General features: G+C 37.4%; 1 protein-coding gene across 3 annotated transcripts in view; it reads right to left on the bottom strand.

Annotated features, from left to right (window-relative positions):
* The window catches only part of SLC66A2 (solute carrier family 66 member 2), a 167,132-nt gene that overhangs the window by 87,480 nt on the left and 64,052 nt on the right, over positions 1-15,600 (bottom strand). The window lies entirely within an intron of this gene.

Raw genomic sequence — 15,600 nt, 5'->3', positions numbered from 1 at the left:
ATTTGGTTTTACTCAGATGAAAACTGACAAAAAGTCATTAACTATCAACTGAACCACAGAAAAGAAAAAGAACGAGTTATTAAATCCTTCAAACAATCCAATTCCTCAAAGAAAGCTGTTTTTTTTTTTTAAAGCAGAATTCTCTACTGAAAGTTTGCAATGCTGTCAAGGATATTTTTAAAGACAGTAGAAGTATCTTCACAGATACTTCATTTGGAAGAAGAATATTCATTTCACCTGAAATTTGCTCCCAATTAAGTCTGAGGTTAATTTTATTTACCAATTTTATTACAGGGATAACTTCTTCTATAACCATGTTTCCTTTAGCATTTAAGTTCTCCAGAGATATGCGCACACACACATATGTACATATATGCACACACTCCTTTCCACTCGTCCCATACTTGCTACTCTACTGGTCTCCTATGTACTCTCTCCAGAATAATATATATTTCTTGTAAGAAAATGCTTCAGATTAAGCTGGATCCTATGCCTCTCTTGTAACCCCTTGAGAAAGAATGATCTCCTGGCTTTGCATATGTCACTACATGTAACTGCCAAATGTTACAGTACAAATGCTAAAATATTAAAAGGTTGCTGTCCTCCTATTACTTCATGAGTATCTAAGGTTATTTGTCTCTTTTTTTCTAAATAGAGTCAATCATAACCAGTATGTATCAAATGCCTATCTTCTAAGAGGACATAATGACACATAATTCTGATCTGTTCTCCAAGCAAACTCCAATAGGAATGAAGTTACAATTTGCATTTATTCCTTCATCTCTTACAAGAAGTTGCTAACTGGGGGGAGGCGGGGAAGCTACCCTTTTCCTGAACCCTTAAGATATACAGAGTCATACACATGCATGCACACATGCACACGCGCACACACATGCATGCACATACACGCACACACACACCTTTCAGTAGGAATCCTGATAACTTTAGAAAAGGAGTACAAGTTAGCAACAACCAGCTTGGAGAAATGGCTTCAGGATCAACAGACCCTGGACTGGGAACTCCAGGACTCCTCTGGGAGTTCCTAAAATGGTGCTGCTGACAAGAAAGAAACAGAAACCCCAATACTGTTCTCAATTCTCTAGTTTCAAGGCAAAATTCTCATGGCAACCTAGGGGAAAAAACTCCTTATTTGATAAAACTGCTGGGAAAAACTGAAAAGCAATCTGGCACAAATTATGCTTAGCCCAAAACCTTACACCATATTCCACACTACACTCTAAATGGATGCATAATCTTAATATCATACGATAAAAAATTTATTACTATCATATGATAAAAAAATTTATAAGAAAAACAGATTACATACCTCTCACAGCTTTGAACAGATATATTTATAAATAAATGAAAGGAGGAAATTACAAAAGATAAAATAACCTTTTATTATATAAAATTGAAAAGCTCCTGCACAGACAAAATTAAGACACCTAGGATAAGAAGGAAAGGGCCAAAGAGGGGGAAAATCTTTGCATGAAATTTCTCTGACAAGGGTTTGGTATGTAAGATATATAAACATTTTATATACATGTACATGTGTGTACATGTATGCGTGTATTTGTGCATATGCCATTCCCCAAAAGATAAGTGGTCAATGGATATTAGCAAAAAGTTCTCAAAAAAATTGCAGTGTTCACAACCACATGAAAAAATGCTCCAAAGCACTAATAATAAGAGAAATGTTAATAAAAAACAACAGTGAGGTTTCACTTCAGACTCTATAAATTGGCAAAAAACAAAAACAAAAACAAAACAGGCAAGAGTCAATAATAGAAGGGTTGTAGAACCACAGACACACTAATACATTGTTGGTAGAGCTGTGAAATGGTACAATCATTTTAGAATGTGTTATGGTAATTAGGGTGGGCCTTTTTTTTTTTTTTTTTTTTTTACGGTTTTCTCTTTTGGAATGCTGAGGTAATAAAAGTACCTTCGTTGAGTTTTGCCTGCAAAGTGGACTTCTTGTTGTCTTTTGTTTCTTAGATTGAATCAGGAGTCATGGGTTTGAGTTGCATGGTTGTGACACCCTTTGACCCTGAAGAAGTGTACGTACACTCAGAGGTTAGAGTTTTGCCTTTGGGGGAACACTCATTGAAAGAGTATTGGTGAGGAGACTCTGGGTAGCCACTAAAGCAGCCCCCCTGGCTTTGAAAATCCAGATGCTGGCACCTCTCTTTTTGGTAACTATGTATGTGATGTCTTGATCAAAGTCTGTTGATCTGTTTATAGTTTCTGAACTCTCTGCTCTGAAGTTCCGGGTGCTGGCTTCTCTCCCTGAACTAAGTGAATGATATATGTATGCTTAAAGTAAGATTGTTAACCCCTTAAAGTTGCCTTCCTTAGAAAAGCAGATCAAAGAACCTGTGCTAGCAGCCACCCTGTGTGCTGTTGTTGTTGGTCTTTCACCTCCACAGCAGCTGCTAGCAACATTGTTGTTACAGAAGGCAATTTTGAAATATGCAAATAAAGTGACTAAAATGTCCCCACCCTTTGAATCAGAGAAGCCATAACCAGGCTTGTACCCCAAGAAAGTCATTTATAAGAGATTCCTCATATACACTTAAATATTTACAGCAACACTTTTTGTGATAGAAAAGAATTGGAAACAGTAGATGCCCATCAATTGGGAATGGCTAAACAAACTGCGATACATGAATGCCAAAGAATATTACTGTGCTGTAAGAAATGATATGTGTGATGAATTCAGAGAAGCACTGAAATATCTATGTGAATTGATGCAGAGTGAAATCAGCAGAGTCAAAAAAAAACCCCACATATACATATATAAACACATAATAACTACAACACTGTAAATGAAAGAACACCACACCAAAAAGAATCAAAAGTGAATGTAACTAAATTAATAGAGATCAAGGACTCAAATGAAGAGAGACTGAGGGGACACCCCCAACCCACCCCTTCATGGATGTGGGAGATGCATAGGTGTCACACATTGCATGTTTTCAGACTTTTTAATGTATCTATAAATTATACTAATTTTTTTCTCTCTAAAAAATATTGTTTGTTATATGGAATGGTTCTCTTGGGAGGAGGAAGGGGAGGAATATATGATGACATAAGAAAGAAATATAAAATATCATTAAAATTTATTTTAAAAAATTAAAAATTGTAATACTCAAGATTTTTAAAAATTCAAGTTGAACTCCCTCTTAAAAGATACCATTTAAGAAACTAGAGCACTGTTGAATTTCTTTTTAATTCAGAACTATTGTCAATATTCTTTTAGTCAGAAAGTACCACTCAGTCAAAATGTTTCCCATTTTTAAGCTTGCTCTAACCAGTCTTCCTTCAAACTATATCAGAGATCTTCTCTGTTAGAAGGGAAGAAATGAAATAACCAATTTGCTAAAAGTCAGTTTAAAAAAAATCATTCCTATCACACTAATTCATCATTGCACTGGAGCTGTGAACTGATCCAGTCATTCTGCAAAGTAATTTGGAACTAAACCCCAAAATCACTAAACTGTGTATACTCTTTGACCCACTATAGTATACCACTAAGAAGCCTATACCCCAAAGAGATAGGGGAAAAGAACTGATATTTACTAAAAACAAATTATAGTAACTCTTTTATAAAAGATTTACAAATCACTACTTTAATCAATTGTTTTAATTAACAAAATTTATTTTGTCACTCCTCTAACAGTACCCATTGAGGCAGAAAAAGAGGAAAATAAAACCTTTGTATCAAACTTGCACAATAAAGCAAAATAGTATCATGTGTGTCTGTATCTGTCCGTCTCATTCTTCACCAAGTCCATCACCTCTCTGTCACGAGGGAAAGAACATTATGAGTTCCTTTGGAATCGTGGTTGTTTGCTGCTTTTATCAGAGTTCTTAAGTCTTTCAAAGTTGCTTATCTTTACAATGTTTTTATTGTATAAACTGTTCTCCTGGTTCCTGCTAACTTAACTCTGCATTCGTTCATAAAAGTCTTACCAAGTTTCTCTCTGAAACAACTACCCAAGTGTCAGGTCCAGGATTCAAATCCTGGTGTCACTACTTCAAGGGGAGGCATTCTTTCCAGTACATCACATAGCCTTTCATTCAAAATGTATGAAGCTTACTAAAAATCTTTCCTGTTTGTGCCCCACACACTAGACAGTGGCCTACTTTGCCCACTGTAGTTAGCTCAGCTCTGATCTCTGCTATGTGTTAAGAGATATAGGGGCTTTATAGAACTCATCCCACAATCGCTCAGGGCCCAGCTCTTCAAAAGGAAGCTCAAGACTTTGAACAATCCCAGGACAGAACCGAAACATGGAATAAGAGGAAGTACAATATAATGGGGCAGTAGGGGGCGGGGGGACACAACTGCTTGTGATGTCAAAAGACTTGGGTTTAAGTCCCAGCTCCAACACTTTCCAAGAACAACGCTAGCTAAACCCCAGTCTCCATTTCCCCATCTGCAAAAAACTCCTAACATTCGATAATGCATGTTCCTTTCCACACGAGACTGTGTACAACATTAAACCTGGGGGCAATACTTAATACTAGCATCTTCAAAGGATTACTGGAAGTAACAGAGAGTTGATGAATTTAGGGCACAGAATGAGACATAAATATTTTTGTGTGAAAACTCCAACTTGGCTTCTGGACTTCAAAACTATGCCCCTGAAGCGGCTGTCTTCAACTCATCTACTTCTCCTCCCCTCCTCTTTTCAGTTTCCTGTTCGTGTGTTATCTTCTCTGTTAAAATATAGGCTTCTTGAGGGCTGGGACTATCTTTCTTTTTTGCTTGTATCTGCATCCCCAGTACTTGGCATGGTGCTTGTGTTCTTCCTTCATGTCTGCCTTTATATACAGTCACTGAGATAATCTGTTTTACTTGACTATGCATACTTGTGCCAAGGAATGTTTTTCTTTTCTCTTTTTTTCACAATGAGGTACTGGGGTGAGAGGGAGAGAAAACAGATTTGTTATTTTTCTTTAATAGAGATGTGAGGCAGGCTACAGATGTGAAACGCTGCATGTACTTTCAAATGAGATCTCTTTATGATTAGTTTTACTTAACTGTTTTACTTTGTTACAAGAACTCTCTCATAAAGTGGGAATAATATGTAAATGTCATGTAAAAACAAAACATCAATAAAAACATTTTTTAAGTCTTAAAGTGTAGGTAAGTGTCAGCTGCTATTATTGTGGTTGTTAATACAGCAGGCTGGGGAATAAAGAACTCAAGCATCACTTTTCACTTTCCACATTCCATTTCAGGTAAGAGGGCAAGACTCAAGAGGCACCAGAACAACTGGTGTTTGGGACATGGGGTAAGTGATTTTATTTCAAAGTCTGCTCTATTCCAACTCCCTAAAGAGTTACACTTCACATAGCCTTCCGAAGGAAAAAAATCAACCATAACATTTTTAATGGAAATTTTTAAAAGGAAACCAAAATAGCTTTTTGCTTTCTCCTGCTTTCCACCTTTCTGCCTAGCTGACTCAGCAGGCTTCAGAAAGAGCCATCAGGAAATAAAATGGTGACCATCCTAGTCCCTCCCACAAACTCCTAGGAAATTCAATTACGCACGTTCCTTCCACCTAAGACTGGACCCAACACTAAACCTAGAGCAGCGCTCAAAAGAGAATTACTTACTTTTTTTTCATCTAGACCTGTCACAGGTCTCCTAATGTGAAAAATACCTCTACTAATGAAGATAAGCAACTGTGCTGCAACTTAGAATCTTACTTAAGAGAATTGACTAGGAGGTACTGGAAGTTTAAGTGACTTGCAGAGTCACAAAACCAGACTTGAATCCAAATATTCCTGACTCCAGGATCAAAATTCTAAGAAATGGTAATAATACTTACCCCAGACACCCCATAGGTACGGCTGAAGAGAAAGTTTAAAAAAAAATTCAAAATAAGAGTTAGTTAGATGGTACAGTAGATAGAGTACCAGCCCTGGAGTCAGGAGAAACTCAGTTCAAATCCAGCCTCAGATAATTACTAGCTGTACGACCCTGGGCAAGTCACTTAACCCTGATTAACTCCCCTCCCCCCAAAAAAATTTCACAATACTATCTAAACGTGAGCTAAAACATACATATACTTTTCTTAGTCTTCTTTCCCCCTTCTACCTACATTCTCCCCTTTGGTGAACTCAACCACTCAACATTTCTTCACTTCTATTCAGACAACTCACAAATGGATATTGCTAGTTCTCACTTCTCTTCTGAGTTCCAGACCAGCACTTCTAAGCACTTGTCAATGATCGCCTTTATGTCCCAAAATAGCTGTACTAAGCTTCTTATTTTTATCCCAAGTCTGGATTCTATTACCGACATCACTTGTCTGTGTCAATGGCTCTGCAACACTCTCCATAACCCAGGCTCATAACCCCAGTGGCACATTCAAATTCTCCCTTTTCATCATCCTATACTTTTCCTTGTCACCTACTTGCTTACCATGCCTTGTCCCTTTATTTACTGCAGGATCTCTCCCCATTTTAAATGCCCACATAAAACACCATTCCTTCATGTTATCTGCTCTGATTCTAATGGGAAGCGGTTTTCATTCCTTCATCTGAGCTAAAAGAATTTTTTAGCTCATATCTACTTGTATTATAATTTATACTATGTTTATCTTTGTATATTTTCTCACAAAATACCTAATCTTGTGTGGATGTGGGATGTGGGATGATGCTCAAATCTCTGAGGCTATGCCAGTGAAAAGAAAGCTCTGGCAGGGCCAACGAAACCGGAAAATCTTGGTTTACAGTTCCAGTGTTTGACCATTATCTATTATCCAGTGACCAGCCTAACTAAATATGAACAGACAAGTTTACAAAAGTCTGCTTAATAAAGCAATGAATTTGTTGGCCATGATGACCTATGACATTTTAATGCATCTGTGATCTCACTGATATGTGTATTTGCTCCTCCAGTTTAGAATGCTACTTATCTATGCCTTTTCATCTTATTCAATTCTTGTCTGTGCTCTTGTCTAAATGTCTTACAAATATCAATTTAACGCTTAAAACTCAATATAAGAGAACCTTGCCCAATGACAAATTTGATGCACTTGTAGTAAAATAATTAAATTACACTCATACTGATTTTCTTGCCATAAATGAAATTATGAAAAATGTTTAAAAAGTTGAAGTAATAAGAACAAGGACTGGACCTATGATTTCATTACTATTGGGAACTCCCTCTACCAACACCAGTCAGCAATTTCTCTGCAAATTTGTCTTACGAGGTGTCCAGAGCACTAAGTTAAATGATTTACTCAGATTCCCACAGCATGTGCATCAGAAACACTGTAGAGAAATTCAATACAATTCAATGAACTCTTGAAAGATGGCTTACAGGTTAACCTCAGAGAAGCCTTTAAAAAAAAGTTCATGGGAATCCCAAAAATAACCAAAAAAATTATTTTACAGACCATTTGGTCATGTTGCTTTGCAGTGAACGTAAAGAAAAACATTTCTAGAATAACCACATTTCATGTAGTTTTATTCTATGTTGCCTTCCATAATCTCTGTTGTTAATGTTAACTTGCTTCTCAAATTACTTTACAGTTGTTTTTGCTTAGTACTCACAGCACCTAGCACAAGTGACTTGCATATCTGCATACGGAAGTAACTAAACATCTGTTCAATTTAATTCTGATCTGCATTAGTAGGCATTCGTGCCATTGCTTGATCTCCCTCTATTAGACCATATCCCAGTGCATGGCACACAGGAGGAGCTTCTGAAATGTTATCAGAATGTTGGATATATAAATCTCTTATGAGATGAGAACATGAGGGAGGAAAGATTCATTTCTGTTTTGCTTTCAGCTTTCCTGGGTAGCGTACTTCATATATGAAGAAGGAAAGAAGGAAGTAAGGAAAAAAGGGAGGAAGGGGAGAGGATAGGAGGAATAGGGGAGGGAGGGAGAGAGAGAGAGAACATTTATTAAATGTCTACTACGTGCCAGGCACTGAACTAAGCATTTTACAAACACCATCTCATTTGATCTTCCCAACCACCCTAAGTGGTAGGTGCTATTATTATCCCCATTTTTTAGTAGAAGAAACTGAGGCAGGTAAGGTTAATTGACTTGCTGAAGGTCACAAGGCTAGGCAGTGTCTAAGGCTATAATGAAATTCAGGTCTTCCTGACTCCAGGAACAGCACTTTTTCCACTGAATCACCCAGCCACACACTACTACCACATTGCCAACAATAAATTCTGAAAGAAAAGGCTCATCAAATCCAGTGTCCTATAGGTTGCCCTTTTTTTGGAGGGAGGGGCAGTTAAAGGGAAAACTGAAAATTCAGTTTCTAATTACCATCCTTTCTGGCCTAGGAAATTTCACTAGAAAAACAATACTATTGTCATAAGCAGTTTTGTTAAGTTGGTACAACAGAGGTATTATCTGTGTTCAAAATGTCACAGAAGACATCTTCAGCCCTTTGGTCTATTGTGTGGACCCTAAGTTCCTCTCCCTCCCTCCCTCCTGCTTCCTCTCTCCCTCTCCCCCCCACCCACCAACCCATTATTCATTTATAAGTTAAAAATCTTATTTTGCTACAGTCACAAAAACAGTTGGTATTTCTCATGGTATATGTACCCAAATTACCTCAAGTTGAAACCTAACCAAAAAGTTAGGGTTTTTTGGAATTCAAACTAACATAAAATGGAGCCTTTATCTTCTAGCATATCTCCCTCAGTAAAATGTGAGTTCCCAGAGAACCATTACTACTTTGCTTTTTTTACCTTCTGTCTACAGCACAATGCTTTAAGATACAGAAGGTGCTTAATAAAAATTTGTGAAATTCAATCCCCCCTTCAAAAAGGGAAAACTTCTAAGTGTTGACATGAAAAAAAATCAGCCAGCCCTCTTCTTCAAGTTTTCTGAATTTACTTACATAGAGAAAATATGAATAACTCACATCTGTAACGATTTAAAGTTTAAAATAAAAATCTTCACTGACATAAATCCAGTACCTTAAAGGGAGAAATTATTTAGCTTTAACATGAAGAAAATTGACAGAATTTAAACTTAACTAGCAATTTTTCCTAAAGTTAGGTGACAAAGTTCTTCCAAAGCACTCTACTTTTAGATTTTTGTTCTTTTTATTGGGCTTCAAGCAGGGGAGAGAAGGGGAGGAAGTTAGAACAAGTTTGCAAGAGTCACTGAAAAACCAAATGTAAAAATTTAAAGTTCTTTGTGAGAATGCAGTGTGTGTGTGTGTGTGTGTGTGTGTGTGTGTGTGTACTTGTGCATGTGCGCATGCCCCTAGTATAGACCTGGGCACACAGCAAGAACTCAATAAAAGAATTCATTTTTAATGTGTATTCCTAGTCACGATCATCACCAATTTAACATTATTGTTAACTGGCAAATCTCAAATCTTTAGAATCACACGGAAGGGTATGGAAAAGAATAAGGTCCACCAGATGGAAGCGAGTAATATTCAGTCTGATACCTATATTTAACTAAATGAAGTATATACTAATCGAGTCTTATCTTATTAAACCCATATAAAAGGATACTTTGTGTGACTGTTCAGGATTTCCTTAACTTCACGGCACAGGTAAATTACTCTCCCCTACATCTGGCTGACTGATGATAGAAGCTCTGATTCTGTGGCATGAATAAGAACCGACCACCACAGTGTTTTTGCTTTTGTTTATAATTAATGTTTTTTCAATGAGGTTTCCTAAGGATTTGTTTTTCCATTTGATCAGATTTCTCCTAATGACCATTCATTCCTGGTAGGCAGTTGTCCTTGAGGCTAATGGATTAAACATGAAAGAGAGCAACTACAGAAGCAGGGACCCAGATTTATCACCTCCCAAGGTTTATCTCCTACAGACATTAGTTCCAAGAAAAAACTCTGAAGGGACACCAAATTTAATCATCCACCAAATAATTATCACTTCAAAAGGCAACAGCCACATTATGGTTCAAACAACAGCCATTATTAATATGTGAAGAGAGCTGGAAGTCCTTTCAAGAAGTTTGAAGAGGAAAGAATATTTCAAAAAAAAAATACTTGGCTACTGTTATCTCAGCTTTTGTATAATATTTTCCAATCCTGGGGTTGTTGTTTTTTCAAATATGTTAGAAATTGAAATAGTTGGTCTAGAATCTCACACAATTTAAAATGAGGCTAAAATCAGACTGCACATCTGCTGTAACTCATAGGCAGTGTCAAAAGTATATATTACGTAGTATAAGTGTAAAGATCTTTGAATCTTATGAAGGTTCAAAAAAATTAACTGGAGATCTAAAGAGGAAGAGGCATAAAAAAGGTAAAAAGCAATTTGCAAAAGTTTGGGCAGAAAACGTAAGAGAAGTATTGAAATAGATGAAAGATGCAGGTCCCTCTTCAGTATTAGATGTAGGGGTATTTCCATCCTTCACCTCTTACTGAGCGAGAAGAAAATGATTACTACTAAGAATTTCTCAACTTTATGAAAAGCTTCAATAAAGGCAGAGGTTAAGATATTCCCACATAAGACCCCATCTTTCCAGGGGAGGCTAAAACAATAGTCTCTCCCTTTCTCAGATTGTCAAGAAGATAAAAGGAGCAGAAACAACAGCCTGCCTCTCTCTGGAAACTTGGTTTAGTGGCCAAGTCTTCATGGGGATTCTTGCAGCCTGTAACTACAGGCCATGCAACTCAGGAGAAATATCCAAAGAAGGTAGATGATCCATACAAAAGAACCAAGAAAAAGAGAGGGCTAAGAAATGTAGGATTAATTGATTTATGCAATTGATTAATTGCAAGCACATGTTTTTCAATAACATTCTTAAATAAAAGCCAAAAATATAGACATAAAACTGTCCATTTTTTTTCCTTTGTACAGATGATGGCATAAGTGAGATATCTCCTAGTCCCCAAAACCTTTTTTCAATACAAACTACCTGGATGCTATTGCAGAAGTTCATTCAAAGGCAGACTTCGTTCTTGCTTACCTTTCTGTAACAAAACAGGTTATGCTATAAAAAAATGCCATCTCCCACAGTCCTTCTACTTAATTATTTAAACACTGAATCAATACAATGCACATTACACGATCTTGTCTACTATGGCTTTCTTTTACCTGCCACCTTCATTCACAAGACATTCCTCTTACCGTCACCTGTCAAATGACAAATTAAAGAAAGTGTTTTGTGGAAAGAAAAGTGGGCATGTCAATTTCACATTAGGTTCCTAAGAAAAAGAAATTATTTTCTAATAGTAAGGATATAACCTATAGCTATACTGAAGGAGATTTCCACAGTTTTCTCCTAATGGTCAAGAAAAAAAAATACAAATTTCAATCAATAATGACATACATTCCTTGAACACATACCAATATAAACAAGGTGGATTTCAATAAATCAAGAGTACTTATTAAGCACTTCCTACATTCCTAAGGACTAGGAATACAAATGAAAGTTTCCTGCCCTCAAGTACTTCATATTCTGTCAGGGGTAACAATATGAACATATATTTATAAATGTAAAATAGAGACAAAAAAATACAAGATAATTTCAAAGGTGGCATTTGCAACTGAGGTAAACAGGAAAAGCCTCATGCAGGAGGTAGCACTTCAAAAGGGCTTTGAAACTACCAAGGGACAGCTAGGTGGTGCAGTGAATAGAGCACCAGCCCTGGACTCAGGAGAACCTGAGTTCAAATCCGTCCTCAGTCACTTACTAGCTGAGTGACCCTGGGCAAGTAACTTAATCCCAAATGTCTCCAAAAAATAAAAATAAAAAAATGAAGTGAGCTAGAGGATTGATTCTAAGCAGCTGAAGTAAGGAGGGGGTAGCATCCTTGGTGTAAAAAGTAGAGGTGGAGTATCATGGAAGAGGGTCAGCGTGGCTATAGTATTATTATGAAGTTAAGCTATATGTAATAAACCTAGAAAGGCAGATGGGAACCAGGCTGTAAAAGGCTGTACTTGTCAAACTAAAGAGAGAATTCACATTTGGTCCCTGAAGCAACAGTGACTGGAGGTTACTAAACAGGAAAGTGACACGGTCAGACCTTGGTTTTAGGAATACCACTTTGGCAGCTACAAGGACACTGGGGAACGGAGACACTTTAAGAAAAATAGATCAATTTAGAGACCCTTTGAATAGTCCCGTTAAGTGACAATGAGGACATGAACTCAGGTTGGTGGCTCTGAGTACAAAGAAGGTGACATATGCAAGAAATGTGGTAGGGGTAGAATCAACAAGATTTTTCAGTAGAAAGGATGCGTGGAATGAGGGAGAGTCAGGAGACAAGGATGACTCCAAGGCTGCAAAACTGAGTAGTTGGAAACATAACAATACACTTGACAGAAACAGGGAGGTTAAGATAGGGAGAAAAGAACAAGATGGTGAGTTCTGTTTTGGACATGTTAGGTTTGAGATGCCCACAGGACACTCAACTGAAAATGTGCACTAGGCAACTGGTAAAGCAGAAACAAAATTGGAAAGGGAGGAGAATTGGCTCTGGGAGTCATCTGTGTAGACAAGATAACTGAACCCAGGGGAGAGGATGAACACATCAAAAAAGAGTAGAGAGACCAAGGGCAGAGCCTTGGGGTACACCCACAGTTAGAAGGCAAGAGACTGATACCAATAAAGAATAGGCAGGAATGAGGGCAGGGGGTTGGGGCAGTGGTGATAGTAGTAACAGCAACACTAAAAGGAATGATAGCATTTATATAGCACTTTATAAGGTTTGAAAAGTCCTTTCCATGTTATCTCATTTGGACCTCACAACAAACCTTCCAGGTAGGTGCTACTATTATCTCCATTTCCAGGAGGAAATTGTTGCTCAAAATAACCTGCTCATGATCACACAGCTAGGAAGTATCTGAGGCAGGATTTGAACTCAGGTGTTCTTAACTCTAAGTCCAGTGCTCTGTTCCTTGTGCCACCTAACCAAAGTAAGGAGAAGAACCAAGAGAAAATAGGGTCACAAAAATTCAGAGAGAAGAAAAGACTAAGGAGGAGAGAATTATCATGGTCAAATGCTGGAAAAATCCAGAAGGATTAGGACTGGGAAAAAGGCAGTGGATTTGATTACTGCAACCAACACATCATTAGTGACTTTGGAAAGAGTAGTTTTAGTAGGATGACGACATGTGAAGCTAGACTGCAAAGGGCTGAAAGGTGAGTGAGAGGTGAGGAAGCAAAGTTCAAAGACTGTATATAACTGTTGAAAGGGTTGGAAAGATATAGGGCAAAAGCTTGAGGGAGATGACAGATCAAGTGGAGCTTTTTTAAAGATGGGTGAAACCTGGACATGTTTGTAGGCAACAGGAAAGAAAACAGCAGATAGAGACTGAGTTTATTGAATGAGGAAATAATTTGGCTGATTTTTACCTTACCTTTATCTTTGTTCATACTTAGAATAGCCTTCCTCCCTTTCTTCACATGCCAATGTCCTAGTCTTATGATCTTTAACTATAATATATCCTAATACATGATAGAGGCAACCTGCTTCTGATACTTTCTAGCTGCATGAAACTGGTCAAGCTACTCCCTAAAATTTATTCTCAGGTTGTAATTTGCTGGTGGAGGTTTTCAACAGAGTTAAGTTCTCTACACCCATGAAATCACAGCTCTTTTACATATCTAAATACATGATATGTTTGTGTCTTATCCCCATTAGAACATTACTCTAAATAAGGCCAAGGAAAGTGCCTTATAATCGTCTATCTCTCTGGCACCTTGGACAGTGTTCTCTGTATACCTCATGGGCATTTAACATGTAGTCATTAAATGAATGAATGATTTGCAAATTTGAACAGGCATTTTGTTCACTGCAGTTTTAAAAAGATCTACTCTCTCCTTTAAAAAATGAGTTTTCAGGAGGAAGAAGATAAAAAAGGGGGGATGATAGAAGGGGAGGGCAGACAGGGGGAGGAGGTAATAAAAAACAAACATTTTCGAAAAGGGACAGGGTCAAGGGAGAAAATTCAATAAAGGGGGATAGGTTAGGAAGGGGCAAAACATAGTTAATCTTTTACAACATGAGTATTGTGGAAGGGTTTTACATAATGATACGCATGTGGCCTATGTTGAATTTCTTGCCTTCTTAGGGAGGGTGGGTGGGGAGGGAAGAGGGGAGAGAATTTGGAACTCAAAGTTTTAAAAACAGATGTTCAAAAACAACAACAACAAAAAAAAGTTTTTGCATGCAACTAGGAAATAAGATACACAGGCAATGGGGCATAGAAATTTATCTTGCCCTACAAGAGAAGAAAGGAAAGGGGGATGGGAGGGGAGTGGGGTGACAGATGGGAGGGCTGACTGGGGAACAGGGCAACCAGAATATACGCCATCTTGGAGTGGGGGGAGGGTAGAAATGGGGAAAAAATTTGTAATTCAAACTTTTGTGAAAATCAATGCTGAAAACCAATATAATAATTTAATGCAATTATTAACATATTTGGTTTTCAGCATTGATTTTCACAACATTTTGAATTACAAATTTTCTCCCCATTTCTACCCTCCCCCCCCCTCCAAGATGGCTTATATTTAAAAAAAAAAAGAAAAAAATGAGTTTTCTTCACCCTCTATCACTGGCCCTTCCTGCTCCAGTCATACATAATCTTGATATTGTTTTTTATGCCACTTCTTACAGGCATCAAAGTTGAGAACAGGGTATAGCCTGTCTATACTCATCACATATCTTTTCCTCCTCTGTTAGGTTGTCATTTTAACTCTTCTGTGACAATGAAAGTTCATAGTTAACAACCACACATTCTCACCATATTATTGGAGTTAAAGACATGGGATTTTGCCACAACAGAAGCAAGGCATGGGTGATCCTTGAAATCACTGTCCAATTTTACAGGTGCAATCAAGTTTGATCACCTACGTATTTAACCCCAGGCCTAGCTCATCCTCCAGGCAAAGTACTTGCCCAGTGTAGACGCACAGAATGACTACAGATCTAACTATAGATCATAATCTAGGCAATAGAAGGTTTTCATCCACTTTATTTTTACACTTTGGCAAAGTAGACCCAATCTTTTTCACATTTCCACTATGCTGCTTATTGCTTATGAGTATATAATGAAACCAATGTCACCAATTCCTTTTGTCATGTCTTTGAGAAGAGTCTGCCAGTCAGACTTCCATTTAGCTGTGACTTCTTGTTTTCTGGTTTCAGTTAAAGCAATAATGTAAACATGGCTATGATTCAGATCTTCTAATAGTATGGCAACTAGATTTTTGGATTGAGATTACTCATTGAAAATAACCATTAATTAACTATTTGCAAACTAACTTTTTAAAAAAGTGTTTCTTTTCCATCTTCTGCCCCTTTTTCTTGCCACTTTGCCACCATTACTGTGAAAACACAAGTCTAAGAGTTATTTCATGGGTTGACTTAGGCAAAAAAAAAAAAATCACTACCCTCTGATCAACCTCTCTGTACTTCAAAAAGCTGGACAGACTATACCTTAAAACTTTCAAATTTTGTAGGCTCCACTAGAAGCCTCTGTAACCCCTGAAAATGCAGGGTAACCAACATATCTAGATATGGCAAGGGAGGCTTTACATATAATAGGTTATAATAAATAGCTATTGTACTATGAAGGACTTAATCTTTAATGGATGAAATGAGCAACCATGATTC

This window comes from Trichosurus vulpecula, chromosome 1 (assembly GCF_011100635.1).
Source record: "Trichosurus vulpecula isolate mTriVul1 chromosome 1, mTriVul1.pri, whole genome shotgun sequence".
Lineage (NCBI taxonomy): Eukaryota > Metazoa > Chordata > Mammalia > Diprotodontia > Phalangeridae > Trichosurus > Trichosurus vulpecula.
This window is presented reverse-complemented; position numbering and strand designations above follow the sequence as displayed.